Genomic DNA, 19,910 nt, shown 5'->3' on the forward strand with positions numbered 1-19,910 from the left:
TTTAGTTAAGTTTGAACCAAGTTGGCTCAAGACAGCTGAATGGGATTAGACTGTTTTCCAATATGAACCAAAGGAAATATATGGCTACCATTAGAAAGACTGTCCTAGGGCTCATCTGGAGGCAAAGCCAGCAGGTAACATTCAGATGACAAACTAGGAAAAATTACATATTTAGGGAATTTAAAAATAGGCATGTGCATGTGTGTATAATGTGTGTGTAATAGGAGTAGACAACTGACTAAGGTGGTATTGGGTATATGCCAAAGGGGTGATGTGTATTTTTAGTATAGTATAAAGAAAGACAGGGCATTGAATAACAACTAGCTAAATTTAAAAATGAAAGTGTTTTAACTACTTGCTAATATTCAATAATTTGACTCTTAGAAACCATCAGTTTCTTGTATTACCTAATAGTAAAAAGTATGGCTGTAAAATGATTGAACTTTTATTTTTACCCAACATACTAGAGTGTATGAGTGGTAAGCCACAGAGCAGACACTGTGGAGGAGAGGAATGTATTTATACTTTTAAAAAAATAAGTTTTTATTGATTTTTAGAGAGAAAGGGAGAAGGATAGAGAGATAGAAACATTGATGAGAGAAGAACATCATTGATTGGCTGCCTCCTGCATGGCCCCCATTGGGAATCAAGCCCGAAACCCAAGCATGTGCCCTGACCCGGATTGAATCCGGTGACCGGATTGAACCAAGAGCAATCACTGTTGGTTCCTGGGTGAATGCTCAGCTGCTGAGCCATACCACCAGACTACAAATATATAGTGTGTATATGTGTGTGTGTGTGTGTGTGTGTGTGTGTGTGTGTGTGTGTATGTGTATATACACAGTGGCTGCACCAGTCTGCATTCCCACCAGCAGTGCACGAGTACATATATTAATGATGGTGTCATTATAGCAGTGTAAGAAAATTTGTTTCGTGCATTATAGTCACACTTTTTGTTCAAAAGTGGTATTTCTAATTTAGATAAATTACCTTATGATAACCAGAAATAGCCCCAAATCAAAGCTATATTTAATGAATGAAGATTTGTGACTTTTGACAATATTATACAGATTGTGTTGAGACTTTAAAGAAGTTCCAAAAGTTGAATCCCAAAGCTTTTCATGCAATGGCAGCTTTCTAGGAATAAGTATAGAGCTTTTTTTTTTTTTTAATGTTTTTATTGATTTTAGAGAGAGAGGGAGAGGGAGACAGAAAAATTGATGTGAGAGAGAAACATTGATCAGTTGCCTCCTGCATGCACCCCGACTGGGGACCGAACCTGAAACCTGCGCATGTACCCTGGCTGGGAATTGAACTGGTAACCTTTTGGTGCACAGGATGATGCTCATTCAACTGAGCCACACTGGCCAGAGCAAGTATAGAGCTTTTTAAGGTGACTGTTTTTGTGGCAACAATATTATTTTGAATGTATGCTATGTCATATTTATCTTTAAATGTCCCACTGAATTTATAATACATATAAAGTACCTAAGCATGAATTATGTAATGGGAAAATTTTCAGTTGTAAAGGAAAACAGACACTTCTTTCTGTAACTTCTGAAGCTTCAAGATACTAAAGATGATCTTCATTTATATTTTCCTAGGGCATTTTATTTTTAATCATAATAAATGAGCAGCTGTCAGAAGATATAGCCATTTCTAGGTTTAGAATTGCTATTCTTTATATAGTTTTCTCAAATACTTGTCTTCTAGAAAATAGATATTAAGGATTTCTTAAGTAATCGATTACTACTTTGATATTTAAGCAAAGCATAAGAGCAAGACTAGAACCACATTAGAGCATTAAAATGATTAATTTGAAAGCTTTGTAACATAGCAAAGAAAAAGATGGAGTAATACACAATGAGAATGACTACAGAACTTCATTATCTATGATCAGAATACAGTTTAGAAGGCTGTCTTTACAAAAGAATAACAATGAAGTCAAATAGACTAAAGAATTTGTGCCCTTCTGCTAGTAAAGTGAAAATTAGATGAACAATTATTTTGGAAGTGTGCTCCAAAATACTTATGTTGGTTTGCAATTCTTTCTAATTGACTCACTTCAGGGGCTGTTTCAGACCTATTCTTCCTCCTTCCTAGTCCCGATTCCAGTATACAACTGGTCCCAACTTATAATGGTTCAACTTAGAATTTTGGAGTTTTTTCATGGTGCAAAAGCAATACGAGTTTAGTAGAAACCATACTTCAAATTTTGAATTTTGATCTTTTCCCAGCTAAGCAATGTGTGCTAAGATACTCTCTGGTGATGCAAGCTGCAGCTCCCACTTAGCCATGCAATCACAGTAATCACAAGGGTAAACAACTGATACCCTACAGTGTACGGTGTTGCCAGCATTTTTTGGATATTTGTTTTGTGTTCTTGCATCCCATCATATCTACAAAATGCCCATCTGTATTGTCTGCTTCTGATGAGAAGAAGAAGGCAGTTGCTCTTGATATGAAACTCAAGATACGTGCCCAAATGCAGGCTCATGTAGGTATTCTGTACAAGTTTGAAGTGCCGGTAGGCTAGGATAAGGTATGATGTTGGGTTGGTTAGGTGTATTAAATGCATTTTCAACTTAAGGTATTTTCAACTTATGATGGGTTTACTGGGACAGAACATCATTATTATTTTCAGATTTTATAGGTTGTTTCACTTTTTTTTTTTTTTTTTAAAGAATAAGAAGATTACATCAAATAGAATCTTCTTCAGTTTTGGTTTTCTTTATCTCTAAATTATATAATTGCTCTTTGTCTCTATCATTTGGTTTTAGGAATGTGTCCTTTAGACTTTCATGACTACTTCATGACTATTTCTTTTATCCATTTTTGTTTGTTTGTTTGTGAGTGGAAGGGACGGATGGGGGGAGGGGGAGAGAAAGATAAAGATCACAGTGAGAGAGACACATCAGTTGGTTGCCTCCCACACATGGAATGGAACCTGCAACCCAGGTACGTGTCCTTGACTGGGAATTGAACCCGAGACCCTTCCGTGGCTCAGGCTGATGCTCCAACCATTGAGCCATGGCCAGGGCTCTTTTATCCCTTTTATCTGTTGGAATATATAGGTTCATTAGTTAACACCTTTATTATTTTATTTCAAGCTTTCCTAACAACATCTTTAATGGCCTACCTCCTTCCCCGCAAATCCCAAAACACCTTTCTTTATTCTTCTCTCCTTTCCATGTTTTTTCTTTTTTTTATATTACACAACAGCTCAAAGGAAAAAGCGGTATGTCTATTGTTTCAATTTTGCTATGTTCTTTTTTACTAAAACTATTCTATCATTACCAGTGTCCTTTGAATTGCTAAATAGGGATTTTTGGGGGTCTTAATTCGTACTGTTTAATTCTTCAGATTTGAATTGTGAACCCCTTTTCATCCTCCCTTCTCCTTGTAACTTTGTAGTTCTCCTTGGCCTTCTATATATTCTAGCTGCTTTTTCATTTACAAGGTCAACTTGTTTCTTAAGTATTTGCCTTGCACATTTTTCTTAATTTAGATTCTTTTTCTTGTAATGTTATCTGGTCCTTTGGCTTCAGTGAGTACCTCTTTCAGATGACCCCTATACTGTAAGTGTCTGAAGTTCAGTTTCCAGCTGGAGAGCTCCATCTGTTTGTCATGCCGTCAACCTCAATATGCTGACATATGAATTGTCTTTCTCCTAAAATGTATTCTTTCTAACTCTCCTTTCTCAATTATTGGCTTATCCCTCCCATTTCCCAAACTTGATTTATGAGTCACCTTTGAAGTCCCCATTAGATCCATTCAATTGTCAAACTGTGAATTCTGTTACTACAATGTTTCATCTGCTCTTTCCTATTTCATTTCTTACTACAGAAGTTTAGGTTTTCATTACCACTAACATATAAATAATTATAACTTGATAGAGGGAGAGGAGGCAGAGGCAGTTCTAGGGTATGGTGGGAGGAAGCTGTATTGAAGGGAAGTGGCATTTAAGTTTAGCATCAAAAATAAGTAGGGACATTACAGGCAGACAAACTGAAGAAAGATTTATTATTTTATATGCTGTCAACTCCTAAGACTTTTGCTTTAATCCTTACTGCATGTGCATGTTTTTCCTTTTGGCATATACTGTTGCCTTTCTTCAGATATTAACGAAGATCAGTGAATGAACAATGGAAAGCCAGAGTGTACAAGTAACATATGTCCTTATTACCTAGCTTTGAGTGAGTGAAGTGGTTAAATGTAAAGCAGTGAAAAGTTAGCATTACCTGCATTGGAAACTTAAAATCCAACCAAAATTTACATTAAAAGTGGTCTTTAAGGTTCTTGGCACTTGGAATATAAATCTTTAGTAGGCAGCTATTTTCAGTCTAGTTATATATGGCTTTGTTTTTTATTTCTTTCTCTTTTCATGCATGTGTGATTCCGTACAGCTTTATATTAATTATGAATAATACTGAAAATAAATTAATGAAAGCCACTGCTAGTAAAGAGATAATTTTCTATTTTTGCTCCCTTAGAGAAACAAAATGTTACTGCTTTAAAATGGGAAGCATTAAAAACAACAACAGTTCTAAAATGGCTTCAACAAAAAGATGACTATGACTTATTGGCTCCATATGTAGGAAGAACAAGTAGAGCAGTCCAGGCACAGCTAGGTCCAGAAATTGAAATGATGTCTTCAGGATAATCTCCATTTCCTAACTTCACTTTTTTTCTCTGCCTTGGTCTCATATTCTGCTTATGTTAGAAGCCTTCTTTCATGGCAGAGACACATGTTTCAGAACACTGAGAACTTAAGTTTCTGGAGGAAGGTTTCTAATTGGGCTCATCCTTAGGCTTATCATTGTGGGGATTAATGACATTGGCATTGTCATCAGAACCACATAAAATATGGCAGGTCAGTTTCTCAAAGGAGGGGAATACAGTTGTCCCCCTTATCCACAATTTCACTTTCTATGGTTTCAAGTTACCCACTCTGAATGGTGGTCTAAAAATATTAAATGGGAAATTCCAGAAATAAACAATTCATAAGTGTTAAATTGTATGCTTTTCTGAGTAGTGTGTTGAAATCTCTCTCTGTGCTGCTCTGTACTGCCCTGTCCTGCCCAAAACGTGAATCATCCCTTTGTTTAGAATATCATGCTATATACACAACCTACCCTTTAGTTATTTAGTAGCTGTTTTGCTTATCAGATCTACTGTTGTGGTATCATAGTGCTTGTGTTCTAGTAACACGTATAGTAGCCTAACACTATGTCACAGTGCCTATATCATCTCATCATGTAGATATTGTATCATCTCACATCATCACAAGAAGAAGGATGAGTACAGTACGGTAAGATATAGTCATGTAGAAAATAATGATGTGGTCAACTGACTACTAGCATATAACAGTGGTCCGATAGGTTGTAATGGATCTGAAAATTTCCTATCCAGTTGCTGTAAAATCATAGTGCAACATATTACTCACATGTTTGTGGAGATGCTGGTATAAATCTACTGAGCTGTTAATAGTATTAAATTATAGCACAGACCATTATGTATAGCACTTGATAAGAAATGACTGTTACTGGTTTATATATTTACCATACTATACTTTAAAAAAATATATTTTTTATTTAAAAAGAAAGATTTTTTTATTGATTTTTAGAGAGAGAGAGAGATAGAGACAGAGAGATTGAGAGAAAGAGAGAGAGAGAGAGAGGAAGAGAGAGAGACATCAAAATGAGAGAGCAACATTCATCAGCTGCCTCCTCCATGCCCTTACCTGGCAAAACCCGGACATGTGCCCTGACCGGGAATCAAACTGGCAACATTTTGGTGCACAGGACACGCCCAACCAACTGAGCCACAGGGGCCAGGGCTATGTACTATACTTTTTATTGTTATTTTAGAGTGTACTCTTCCTACTTATTAAAAAAAAGTTTGCTGTAGAATAGTATGCCATGTTACGCCAGCCGCAGTGTCATACATCTTGTGTTTACCGTCAACTGATTGCATCATTTTCTCTTGTGCTTGATTTAATCTTGTGTTGTTTTGTTCATCATGGTCCCTAAGCATGGAAAATCCACTACTAGTGCTGCCAGTAAGAGGCCTTATTGAGTGACTGAATTGGAAATGAAATTAAAAGTGATTAAGGACTACAAAGGTAGAAAATCAGTGATGGTTATTGCGAGCCAGTCAGGCATATCTGTTTAAGGATCTGCTTCATTGAAGGCAATGAGAGGAACAAAAATTCGAGAAGTGCCTGTTTCAGGCATGGAGAAATTTCTAATGACCTAAATAGAAGACCAGACAACAGAAGCCTATCCCTCTCAGCACCATGACAATCATGGGCAAAGCAAAAAATTTATTTGTGATGTTGACAGAAGGAGGCTGGATCTGATTATGATGTTGAATTTACTGCTAGCTGTGGGTGGTTTAAATGATTAAAGCATTGTTATTCATTACAGAATGTGAAAGTGAGTGGTGAATCTCTAAATGCTCTCATGAAGGCAACTAAAGAATTTTTGTGCCCTGACCAGGTAGCTCAGTTGGTTAGAGTGTCAGGATTGCGGGTTCAGTCCCAGTTCAGGCATGTATAATCAACCAATGAATGCATAAATAAGTGCAACAACAAATCGGTATTTCTCTTCTCTCCCTTTCTCTCTCTCTAAAAATCAATAAGTAAAATTTGGGAAAAAAAAGAATTTTTGGAAACTCTAAAAATTTTGTGGAGGAAAATTACCCTGAGAGCAAATACTCAACATGGATGAAACCTACCTATTCTCAAAACAGATGCTTGAAAGGACTTGCATCCATAAGGAGGCCAAGTCAATGCCAGGTTTCAAGGCTCTGAAGGACAGGATAATAGTCTTGCTTAGGGGCAGTGTTGCAGGCTGCAAATTGAAACCCTTTGTGATCTGGCACAGTGAGAACCCCAGGGCCCTTAACACATTGCAGACCAGTAGTTTTATTGCTAGCTTTACCCAGGGGCCAGGTAAGTTTCTATTGAACGAGTACAAAAAACGTTTTACATAAATGTTAAACGCAAGCTTTAAAATTAAATACCCATTGCATTTTGAAGTTATTTAGTACATGTTCTTACAAGCTAATACCTTTTTAAAGAATTCTCGTGATTGGTCACAAGCCTTAGAACAGAAAACACGAGGATTCTCGTGATCCGTCCGCAATGTTAAGAACCTCAATATGCACACACTGCCAGTGTACTACAGGAGCAATAAGAAGTCATAGATGATTTGACTACTCTTCCAAGATACTTTTCTGAATTGCTATGCTAGTGAAATGGAGTACTGTTTGGAGAATGACATACCTCTTAAGATTTTGCTTATTATTGACAGTGCTCCCGGACATCCTCCTTGTATTGGTAATCATCCCAAAACCAAATTGTTCTTTCTCCCTTCAGACACCATCTCTTTGATCCAACTAATGGATCAAGGAATTATTAGTATAGTAGCGTTTAAGTGCTATTACCTGGCACTTTAAGTAGCGTTTAAGTGCCCAGGCAGTTGCTGCATCTCAACTGATGAAGACACTGAGAAGACATTGATACAATTCTGAAAGGCTTACATCATCTATGACTGCATCAAGAACCTTGCTTGGGCCCAGTCGGTGTGGCTTAGTGATTTGAGTGTCAACCTGTGAACCAAGAGGTCACAGTTTGATTCCCAATCAGGCAAATGCCTGCGTTGCAGTCTCGATCCCCAGTGTGGGGCGTGCAGGAGGCAGCCAATCAATGCTTCTCTCTCATCATTGATGTTTCTATCTCTGTATTCCTCTCCCTTCCTCTCTGAAATCAATAAAAATACATATTGAAAAAAAAAAGAGCCTTGCTTGGGCTTAGGGTGATGTCACCAAAGAGTGTATGAATGACAGCTGGAAGAAGACACCCACGGGGTTAATCTATGACTTCAAATGATTTGCCAAGGATGAAGAGGTTGTAAAAAGTTAACAAGGCTGTGGTTGAGATGGCAAACAACTTTAACCTGGTGTACATGAGGATGACATTGAGGAGCTCCTAGGGGTGGTTCCTGAGGAATTGACTGAGGAGTTGTTGAAATTGGAACAGGAACACATAGCTGATGAAGATGCAAGAGAAAAGTAAACTGTAGGAGAAGAAAAAAAGAACACTTAAGAAAATTCTTGGTGAAGAGTTTATCAGAAGCTTTGCAGACCTCAACAAGGGTCCTTAAAAAGTTTGAAAACACGGACCCCTAACCAAAAGGTTTTCATTAATAAAGAGAAATGCTTGTGCTGTATTGTCTGCTTACAAACATATATTATGAAGAAAAGTAACTATGTAAACCACCATAGATATACTTCTGAAAAGAGTGACACCTCCTCAACAAGAGTTCTTGGGAGGTACTCTAGAAGAAGGCATTGCTGTCATAGGAGATGTCAGCTCCATATGTGTTATTGACCCTTACAGTCAATAACAGTGGGAGATGTAGAGGTGAGAGACAATGATACTGGTGAGCCTGAATCTATGTAGGCCTAGGCTAATGTGTGTGTTTGTTTCTTAGTTTTTAACAAAAATGTTTAAAAAGTTAAACAAATAAAAAATTTTAAAAATAGCTAAAAGCTTATAGAATAAGGATATAAAGAAATTATTTTTGTAAATCTGCACAGTAAGTTTTGCATTTTAAGCTATGTGTTATTATAAAACAATCAAAGTTTAAAAATTAAAGTTTGTAAAGTTAAAAAAGTTACAGTAAACTTAGGTTAATTTACTTTTGAAAAAATAAAAGTAAAAAAAATAAATTGAGTGTAGACTAAGTGTACAGTTTTAGAAAGTCTACAGTAGTGTACAGTAATGTCCTAGGCCTTCACATTCACTCACTACTCACTCACTGACTTACCTAGAGCAACTTCTAGTTCTCTGTGCTCCCTTTATGGTATATGCTCCATACAGGTGTACCATTTTCAAATTTTTACACTATATTTTTACTGTACTTTATAATGTTTATATATGTTTAGATATCCAAATACTTATCATTGTGTTATAATTGCCTAAATTATTTATTCAGACAGTAACATGCTTCACAGGTTTGTAACCTAGGAATAATAGGCTAGACCATATATATAGCTTTGGTGTGTAGTAGGTTATACAATCTAGGTTATGTGAGTGCACTCAATGATGTTCCCACAACAACAAAATCACCTAATAATGTATTTCTCAGAATGTATCTTCATTGTTAAGGCACACATGACTGTATTTTGAGAGAGAGAGACCTCATATTCACATAACTTTAATACAGTATATTGTTATAATTGTTCTACTTGATTATTAGTTACTAGAGGCCCAGTGCATGAATTCGTGCATGGGTGGGGTCCCTTGGCCTCGCCGGCGATCAGGGCCATCTCGCCCAGTACTGATCAGGGTGGGGTTGGCCGGCTGGGGTGAGTGACCATGGGAGGTTGTGGGAATGCACTGACCACCCGGCCGGCTGGGGGAGAGACTGCGGGAGGTTGGCTGGTCATGGGAGGTTGGCTGTGGGAGCATACTGACCACCAGGGGGCAGCTGCTGCGTTGAGCATCTGCCCCCTGGTGGTCAAGTGAGTCATAGCGACCATTTGACCAGTCATTTGGTTGACTGGTGGTAATGGTCACTTAGGCTTTTATATATATAGACTAGAGGCCCGGAGCATGATATTTGTGCACTTGGAGGGGGGGGGTCCCTCAGCCTGGCTTGCGCCCTCTCAAGTCCAGGAGCCCTCAGGGGATGTCCAACTGACAGCTTAGGCCCGCTCCCTGTGGGCCTAAGCCATCAGTCTGACATCCTTAGCACTACTGCGGAGGCGGGAGAGGCTCCCGCCACCACTGCTGCGCTCACCAGCCGTGAGCCTGGCTTCTGGCTGAGTGGTGCTCCCCCTGTGGGAGCGCACTGAAAACCAGTGGGCAGCTCCTGCGTTTAGCGTCTGCCCTCTGGTGGTCAGTGTGCATCATAGTGACCAGTTGTTCCGCTGTTCAGTCGATTTGCATGTTAGCCTTTTATTATATAGGATTGTTGCTAATGTCTTACTGTGCCAAATTTATAAATTAAACTTAAGAGGTATGTACGTATAGGAAGAAACATAGTATAAGTAGGGTTTGGTACTATCTGTAGTTTTAGGCATCTACTAGGGGTCTTGGAATGTATCCCATGAGGATAAGGGTTGGGGGATTACTGAATTATTAACTAGAGAAATAGGGAAGGAATATGAAATAGGCAAAAACAATCTCTTGTCAATACAGAGGAGGAGGAAAGACAAGAAGGCCTGGCAGACACAAGAATGAAAAACTGTCATAGCCAAGGGGAACCTAAAGAGACATGACAACTAAATATAATGTGGGCCTGTCTGGTGTGGCTCAGCGGTTGAGCCTTGACCCATGAACCAGGAGGTCATGGTTAGATTCTCTGTCAGGCCACATACCAGGGTTGTGGGCTCCACCTCTAGTAGGGGCCATGCAGGAGGCACCTGATCAATGATTCTCTCATCATTGATGTTTCTATCTCTCCTTCCCTCCCCCTACCTCTCTTTGAAATTTAAAAAAAAATTATATATATATATAAATTTACATATATCCTGGATAAAACTAAGAAGATATGAATAAACTATGCACTTTATTAATAATATATTAGTATTGGTTTGTTAATTTTAACAAATATACCATATTAATCTAAGATGTTAATAGGAAAGGAAACTGATGAGAGGGCAGTATATTGGAAGTCTGTGCTATTTTCTAAATTTTTCTTTAAATATAAAACTGTCCTAAAAGAAAGACTATTTAAAAACATGAGAAAGTAGTTAATTTTTTAAAATTATGAAAAATGTAATAATATAAACTGTTGGAGGATAGATAATTTGACTTAGTAATATTTGTATAATTAAGCTCTAGCATATTGCCTAGTACAGTGATGGGCAACCTTTTGAGCTTGGTGTGTCAAACTTCGCCAAAAAACTGAGCATAACTCGGGTAGTGTGTCACTTTGAGGAAAAAACATTATTTCGCAAATGTTTCATCCTCAGGAGCAGCAAATGTTTCATCCTCGGCATGCGGCCGCCTCAGCGGCCACGTGTCATCAGAAATGGCTACGCGTGTCAGTGCTGACACGCGTGTCATAGGTTCGCCATCACTGGCCTAGTACAAAACAAGCACTTAGTAAATGTTGAGTGATAATATTATACTTAGGTTATTTTGTGGAAGGAACGATAAGTAGAAGGAAGTTGAAAATGAAGCTATTTAATTTCCTAAATTTTTATTAATTAAAAAGCTACAAAAACTCAATTTAATGCAAGTTGAATTAATTTGAATACATTTTATACCCAATGAATTGAAAATGTTTTCATAAACTTTGTTATTGCTTGTGAAGCCAATTTGAAATCTTCAGTGTTATAAATGACTAGAGGCCCGGTGCACAAAATTCCTGCACTGGGGGGGGGGGGAGGTGTTCCTCAGCCCACCCTCACCCTCTCCAATCTGGGACATCCCTCTCACAACCCGGGACTGCTGGTTCCTAATCACTCGCCTGCCTGCCTGCTTGCCTGATTTCCTCTAACCACTCTGCCTGCCAGCCTGATAGCCACTAACCGCTCCCCTGCCGTCCTGATTGACACCTAACCACTCCCCTGCCGGCATGATTGACACCTAACTGCTCCCCTGCCAGCCTGATCACCCCCAACTGCCCTCCCCTGCACGCCTGGTCCCCCCCAACTGCCCTCCCCTGCTGGCCATCTTGTGATGATGTGGGGGTGGCCATCTTGTGGTGGCCATCTTGTGACAACATGGTGGCCATCTTGTGATGACGTGGGCAGCCATCTTGTGACGACATGGAGGTGGCCGTCTTGTGATGACATGGGGGTGGCCATCTTGTGATGCGAGGGCATGAGGGTCAATTTGCATATCACCTCTTTATTATATAGGATTCTGAAAAGGCATTGTATTTAGTTTAGTTTATTAAACTATTTCATTCCATTAATAGGATGCTTGCTAAAATACTAAATGTCCTTTAATAAGTTGAATTAAATACTTTAGAAAAAAAATTTCAAGTATATTAGCATCATTAGCCATTAGGGAAATGCCAATTAAAACCACAAAGAGATACCACTATGTACCTATTAGAATAGCAAAACAAAAACAATCAAACAAAAAATGTTGACAATACCAAACTGGCAAGGAAATGAAGCAACTGAAACCCTTACATGTTGCTGATGGGAATGCAAAATTGTATAACTACTTTGGATAATAGTTTGGTAGTGTCTTATAAAGTCAATCATATTTAGTATAAAACCCAGAAATCCCACCTATAGGTGTTTGCTCAAGAAAAATGGGACTGTGTTACCTCAGAAACTAGTACCTGAATGTTTATAGAAGCTCTATTCTAATTGTCAAAACTCATTGATTCCATTTATATGACATTTTTGAAAATATAAACCCATAGTGATGAAGAACAGATCACAGGTTCAGAAGTTGTGAGTGGGGAGAAGGTGAGCTATAGAGATAGAACGAGGAAGTTTTTTGGTGTGATGTAACTGTTCTGTATACTGAGTATGGTGGTGGTTAGACAAGTTTATACATGTGTTGAAATTTATAGAACTGTATACTTCCTCTTCCCCCAAAAATCAATTTTACTATATGTTAATTTAAAAAAGTAAAGCCAAAGACATATATATGTGTCTGCTTTTTAAGGATTTGGTCTGACTACTGTCTAAATAATATTATGTAAGTGCTTTCTGATGTTTTTCCTATTAGATCTTTTTTAACTTTCAAGGATTTGCATGCAGAGTGACTGATAATGCCGAAAATCTTTTATATTAAAAGAATTAGTACTATAATCATTCTGTACAAAGAATTTGAGTGGTCACCCTGTACAACTTCACATTTTTTAATAGATAATAATTGTCATTTATTGAAATAATATTGTCCAGTTGTCACCTTGCTAAACATTTTTAACTACACTTTGCTCATAATTATGGTTAAATATTATTTTCCCTATCTTACACATGAGAAAGCTGAAGCATAGAGTTATTAGATGTCTTGCCTAGGATCACACAAGAATACAATAGTGCTGGAATTTCAACTATCTCTGTTAGGCTCAGAATTCTCTCTCTTTTTAAAAAAACAACACATTTTATTGTAAAATAAAGCACAGGTTTAGAAAACCACACAAAAGAAATGTATTTAATGTATTATAAAATGAATACCATTATAACTACCATCCAGGTCAAGAAGCAGAACTTTGCCAGCTGCCCCAACAGCTTTCCATGTACTCATCCCAATCATAACTGCCTTTTAATCTGTAAGTCCCCCCTTCTCATCTCGTTCTTTTCCCTTATAGTTTAGCTATTGAGCCCCGGACTGTTTGAGTTGTAGAGCTTCCTACAATTTGGATTCTGCTGATTGCATACTAATGGTGCTATTCAGCATGTCACTCTGTTCTCTGTGTATCCTGTAGATTTTCCTGAGGATCCAGATGCTTGATCAGAATCAGGTGTGATTTCTTTGTCAAGTTCGTATGTAGATTGTGTTGTGTGGAGATACTTGATATCTGCATTGAGGTTTTTATTTTGGTGTGTGTGATATTAGGAATTAACGGTATTTAATGCCTAGAACCATTAATTCATTGAGGGTTGCAAAGTAGTGATATTCTAATTTTTTTTCTTTTATTTATGACTTAGTTTACTTTCATAGAATACTCTCCTCACCTGCTATTTTGTTATCGAATAGTCTTTTGATTTAAGGGCTCTATAGAATAGAATTTGCAGAGGGAGTGAGTGATTCCTATGTAGAGGAATGCTTTCTCTTATGTGATCAGATTTTCTAACAGGTACTATTAATTAATCTTATCTTTGCTGAAAACCTGACTCTCTGCAAGGCTGCAATGCTACCATGGGTGTCAGGGACATCTCTGCTCTCATTGACAAACAAGGAGGCAAATATATTCTTAAGATCACAGTTTGGAACTCAGAATATTACTACCTCCCTCCACCCCCCACATATGTGCGCGCGCGCACACACACACACGCACACACACACACACAATTTTCCTGTATTTATAAATGGTAGCTAGATATAGTTGATGAATTACTATTTAAATGTGGGCTGGTCTGGGAACAATTACCATTTTTAGCATTGCTTTTGTATAAAAGGAAATGCATTCTGAATTCTGAATAGGTTTTGGAATCACCTGTTCATTCATGGTGGCCTGCCTATTTTTACATATGGGATCCTCATTGCTTGTCAGATGCCAAGCGTGAAATGTTCAGCACATTTACTAGCTTGTAGCCATCAGGGATTATATATCTGAGATTCGGGTTAGGCCATGTACTGCAGATAATTTACATTATTTGTGTAATTGAGACTGAATGGTACTATTACTAATATTTTATTAATGAATGATTGAAAATTAACTTTTAATCTAGATGGTAACTTGGTAGAGTGGAAAAAACTAAGGTTTTGGAGTCAGATCTGAGTTCAAATTCCAATTCCACCACTTATTAACTGAATTTGTTTCCTCAACTGTAACATGGAGATGATAATTACAGGATAGTTATGAGATTTTAAATGAGTTAATAGTAGCCCATGTAAAGTGCTTAATAAGGCATTTGGTACACATTAAACACTCAGTAGCATACCATTAGATCCTTAATTCCTTGCAGTTAGTTCTTTAGCAACTTGACATGCGTAACAGTTATCGTTTTACTGAGTTACAGCATAGAATTATGTTTTAAAAGGCTCATAGTAAATAGGTATGATAATATATTTTCATATCTCTTTGGCTATGTTAATTGAGGGTGGCTTATTTTATTTTTTCCCATTTTCACGGTGCATATAAAAACGTTTATTAAGTCCTGTACATCAATGTATGTAAAAACAATGAATAAAATAATGTGCTATTTATTTTTCAAATTATTTTATATAGTAATGTTTGCTTTGGCAGGAAGTCTTACTTTATGGGGTTGTTGGTTAAATTTTTATTTCCTGTTATGATATAATAAACATTTTTTAAAAATATGTTTTTATTGATTTTAGAGAGAGTGAGTGGAAGGGGGAGGGAGAGAGGGAAACATTGATGACATCCATTGGTTGCCTCCTGCATGCCCCCTACTGGTGATTGAGCTCACAACCCAGGATATGCTCTGACCCTGGAATCGAACCTGCTGGAGACAAAGCAGGAGACAAAGCTCAACCAACTGAGCCACACCAGCCAGGGCAAATAGTAAAGTTTTGAAATGTATACTTCTGAAATTCAAATATAGCTTATCAATGGCCAATACTGAGCTACAAGGTTATTTCAAATGAAAGTGAAGTAGAAACCTTAAAATGTAAATTAATTTGATAACTGTTCTTTTATGAACTTGATGATATAAATGTAAGAATTTAACTAGTATAATATGTTTATAGTCCATTTTCAGGTTAACAAACTAAGCACAATTAAAAAGAATAATGTTCTGCCTTAACCGGTTTGGCTCAGTGGATAGAGCGTCGGCCTGCGGACTACAAGGTCCCAGGTTCGATTCTGGTCAAGGGCATGTACCTTGGTTGTGGGCACATCCACAGTAGGGGGTGTGCAGGAGGCAGCTGATCAATGTTTCTCTCTCATTGATGTTTCTAACTATCCCTCTCCCTTCCTCTCTGTAAAAAATCAATAAAATATATTTAAAAAAAGAAGAAGAATGTTCCTGGCCTTGAACACTGAAAATGGTTTGTGAGAAAAATTTGTCTTATTTACAAATGCTTCAGTTTAATACTATTTGGCTAGGCCATAGTAAATATGAGAGGCCTAGATAAAATTTGTTAAATGGGTATTATGCTTAGACGATAGAGAGGTAGCAAGACAAAAAATAGGAGATAGGTCCTCTAATCAAATGAGATTATACATATATAATGTAGCAAAATATTCCAGCAAGGATTAATGGAGTACACAGAATTATTATATCAGCTCAGAAAGGAATGGAGGGGCTGGATTTTGAGAAAGTTGACTGAAGTGCATTGATTGACGAAGAGGATAAGGGAGAAAAAGTCTCTGTTCTAAAAAGAAGGAATGGTGTGTTGCAGGGTGACAGCTGAGAATGATAAAGTTGTTCTGTGGAAAGCAAGCAAATTAAATTGACTTGAATGGAAGTTTGTGTAGAAGATAGTCAGAAATTAGGGTGCACAGCTAATCTGAGTGTGGGGATGTAGAAAAATGTTAACATTAATTTGAAAGGAGAGACCTTTCAGATTGCTCTATATTTAAAAAAGTAGACAAAATGAAAGAATTTCGTGTTCACAAAGCAAGTTTTATAGGTGTCGACTTATTTTAAGGTGAACTATGAAACAGATTAAGACACTGAATGTTACTGCATTTAACTGTAATTTGCAAAATGAAAGTCCATTCATTCCTTATTGAGATATGAAAAGCACTGCTTGCAAAAAAATTGAATGTACAAAGAGTTTACATGTCATGATTGGCTACATAAGGAAAGAAAAAAGATTTTAAAAAAACTATATAATAAGGCTAAAATTTGAGTAGGGCTGAATTTTGTCTATTTTTCTTTTATTCTAGGTCACAACTTTTGTTAAGAGAGCACTCTTAACACGAGACACCGTGCTCTGTTGCCCTTATTGATTAATTGAACAAATTCAGGTTAGTACATTTTATGCACAGCACTTACCTGTGCCAAGTATATGTTAATATTTTGAGAAATGAATAATTTTGTGTTTGAAGCTACATATGTATGTACCATTGAAGTAGAAAGGCCAAGTGGATCGAGACCCTATTGAATTGTGTATTAGTTAACATTTTCTGACTACCTACTATGTGAGATGTGTGGTGCATATAATGAAAAACATTTTACTTAATATGTAATAGTTTTGTACTTTAAAGTAAGGGGCTGGATGAAACAAGTTGTGGGTGAATATGGTACATTGTATTTTTGGTGTTGTGTGGTGTATTTGGTGCTGAAAAATACTTAAAAAATAAAAGAATACTTTTATTGATGTTTAGAGAGGAAGGAAGGGAGAGGGAAAGAGAGAGAAAAACATCAATCGGCTGCCTCCCATACACATCCCCCACCGGGGATCAAACTCACAACCTGGGTATGTGCCCTGATTGGGAATCGAACCAGCGACCTTTCAGGGCACGGGATGATGCTCAACCAACTGAGCCACACTGGCCAGGGCTCATCTTAAAATTTTTGACAGTAGCTGACTTTTTTTTTTTGACAGCTGACTTTTAAAGGTTTCATTCTTGTACAGATTTAAGTCATACATTAAAATTTTTATTTGTATTTAGTGTTCAGTCTGAGTTTTGACAAATATATAATCATCACCACAATCTTCTAAATTCACTTATGTCCATTTCAATCCCCAGAAACCACTGATGTGTTGTTGTGTGTTTTTTTTTTGGGGGGGGCCCTATAGTTTACCTTTTCCAATATGTCATTTAAATGGAATCATTTAGTATGTAGCTTTTAAAATATGGCTTCTTTCACTTAGCATAATGAATTTGGATTCATCCATGTTGTGCATACTAGTAATTCTTTATTTTATTACTGAGTAGTGTTCTACTGTGTGGCTATACTACAGCTAGCTTTTCCATTCACCAGCTGATGGACATTTGGGGGAGTTTCTAGTTTTTGGTGATTATTGCAATCATACTTTTTTATTGTAATACTAGAGGCCCGGTGCACGAAATTCATGCACGGAGGGGGGTTGTCCCTCAGCCCAGCCTGTACCCTCTCCAATCTGGGACCCCTCAAGGGATGTCCGACTGCCCGTTTAGGCCCGATCCCTGGGATCGGGCCTAAACGGGCAGTCGGACATCCCTCTCACAATCCAGGACTGCTGGCTCCCAACTGCTTGCCTGCCTGCCTTCCTGATTGCCCCTAACCGCTTCTGCCTGCCAGCCTGATCACCCCCTAACCACTCTTCTGCCAGCCTGTTTGCCCCCAACTTTCCTCCTCTGCCGGCCTAGTTACCCCTAACTGCCCTCTCCTGCAGGGTTGATCACCTCCAACTGCCCTCCCTTGCAGGCCGGGTGCTTCCCAACTGCCCTCTCCTGCTGGCCATCTTGTGGTGGCCATCTTGTGTCCACATGGGGGCAGGATCTTTGACCACATGGGGCAGCTGTATTGTGTGTTGCAGTGATGATCAATCTGCATAGTACTCTTTTATTAGATAGGATAGAGGCCTGGTACAGGGGTGGGGGCCAGCTGGTTTTCCCTGAAGGGTGTCCCTGATCAGGGTCGTGTTACCTTGGGGCGTGGGGCGGCCTGAGCGAGGGGCCTGTGGTGGTTTGCAGGCGGGTCACGCCCCCTGGCAATGCAAGCGGAGGCCCTGGTATCTGGAATTTATTTTCCTTCTACAATTGAAACTTTGTAGCCTGGAGCAGAGCCAAACCTGGGGCTCTCTCCGAGGCCCGCAGCCATTTGTGTTGGGGTTATAATTGAAACTTTGTTGCCTTAAGCGGGTGGGCCCGGCCAGGGTGTGCGGAAAGCTTTGCTTCCCCTCTTGCTGGCGGCAACCCTGGCCTGCTCTCTCAAGCTCCATTCTGCCACCATTTGTTTGAATTTGTTTACCTTCTATAATTGAAACTTTGTAGCTTGAGTGGAGGCTTAGGCCTGGCCAGGGCTGGCAGAAAGCTTGGCTTCCTCTGTTACCTAGGAAACCTTGCTCTCTGTGGCTGTAGCCATCTTGGTTTGGGTTAATTTGCATGCTCGCTCTGATTGGATGGTGGGCGTGGCTTGTGGGTGTGTCGGAGGTATGGTCAATTTGCATATTTGTCTATTATTAGATAGGAAAATATGCATAACATATACAATTTACTATCTAACTTTCTGATTTCCCATCTGAACAATGAACATAAGAATATTTATCTAAGGGTTGTAATGAGGATTAAAAAGAATAAATTATATAAAAGGGTGAAGCAGTGGAGATAGGCTGTTAATAAATGTTTATCTTTCTTTCTCTTTATGCTTTTTTTAAATGACCACTGGAGACTTCACTTTTCTATTGCCTATTTCCCTAGTGAGTCTGTTTGGACACAGAAATAGTGCCCACTATTACCTTGGAGCCCATCAAGAAGCAAATTACTGCTGTGTTAACCTCTTGGAACTTTTCACGGTTTGAAAGAAAGTTAACCAGGGCACTGTCAGCATAAGACTATAATAGAAAATGCTGGGCATGAAAGGCTCTGGAGGAGAGTTCTAACTTGGGGAAGGCAGAATTTTTTATAGGGCTTTAGCAGGAGGGATTAGGCATAGTTCAACTAGTTTGGGGAATAGTTTGTCAATGATGGCTGTTAGAGAATTGATTTTGTAGATTATCAGCTGTTGTACAGTTTGGATTTTATCAAGTAGGTTGGGGAAAAGCAGCTGTGGGGAGCAAGGGCATGAGAAAGCCAATGTAAAAATTCTCAAGTTTTTAGTGTCTTCACAGTAGATTTTTCTATCATTGGCTCTTGCAGTCTTCTCCCAACCACCTCCTCCCTACTCGCCCATCCCTAGTAGAAAGACCCCTTGATTTTGCTCATGATTTTAGACTGCTTCTGGCTCTTGATCTCAGAAGGCAACATTTTTATGAAACTTCAAAGAACAAGGAATTAAGTATTTTGTAGCACTGGAAAGTTCTCTCAGTTTTTGCTCCCTGCTTTCTTTTCACTGTTTTGGATCCTGTTGTATAGGTACTTTGCAGTAGGGGAAATAGTAATGCATGATAATAAAAGCTTCGAAGTAGACATATGGCTGGAAGGGAGATTTGAATAGGATTTTGCAGCAGCTATTAAGTTGATATATTTTCAACTTAATTGCAATTGACTTTTTAAATTCTGCCTTATCTTTTTGTGATGATTCATGTAGAAGTCACATGAGATCATTTTTGATAGCTGGTTTGCAAACTTTGGTATGTGCAGCCAACCTTCCAAAGCCTTCCTATGCTTTTTCAGGAAGCTTGTGACTGAATGGTTAGTTAT

The 19,910-nt window shown here is 38.3% G+C and overlaps 1 protein-coding gene across 5 annotated transcripts in view; it reads left to right on the forward strand.

Moving 5' to 3' along the window:
• The window catches only part of FUT8 (fucosyltransferase 8), a 216,763-nt gene that overhangs the window by 16,335 nt on the left and 180,518 nt on the right, over positions 1-19,910 (forward strand). For 3 of the 5 annotated variants that reach the window (XM_079767553.1, XM_079767554.1, XM_079767552.1), the window contains exon 2: positions 16,506-16,586. The exons of the other annotated variants lie outside the window; for them this stretch is intronic. The gene's annotated coding sequence lies outside the window, so the exon portion shown is untranslated. The remainder of the gene's footprint in view (positions 1-16,505; positions 16,587-19,910) is intronic. 5 annotated transcript variants of the gene reach the window in all.

The sequence above is a fragment of the Cnephaeus nilssonii genome, assembly GCF_951640355.1.
Source record: "Cnephaeus nilssonii genome assembly, chromosome: 4".
NCBI lineage: Eukaryota > Metazoa > Chordata > Mammalia > Chiroptera > Vespertilionidae > Cnephaeus > Cnephaeus nilssonii.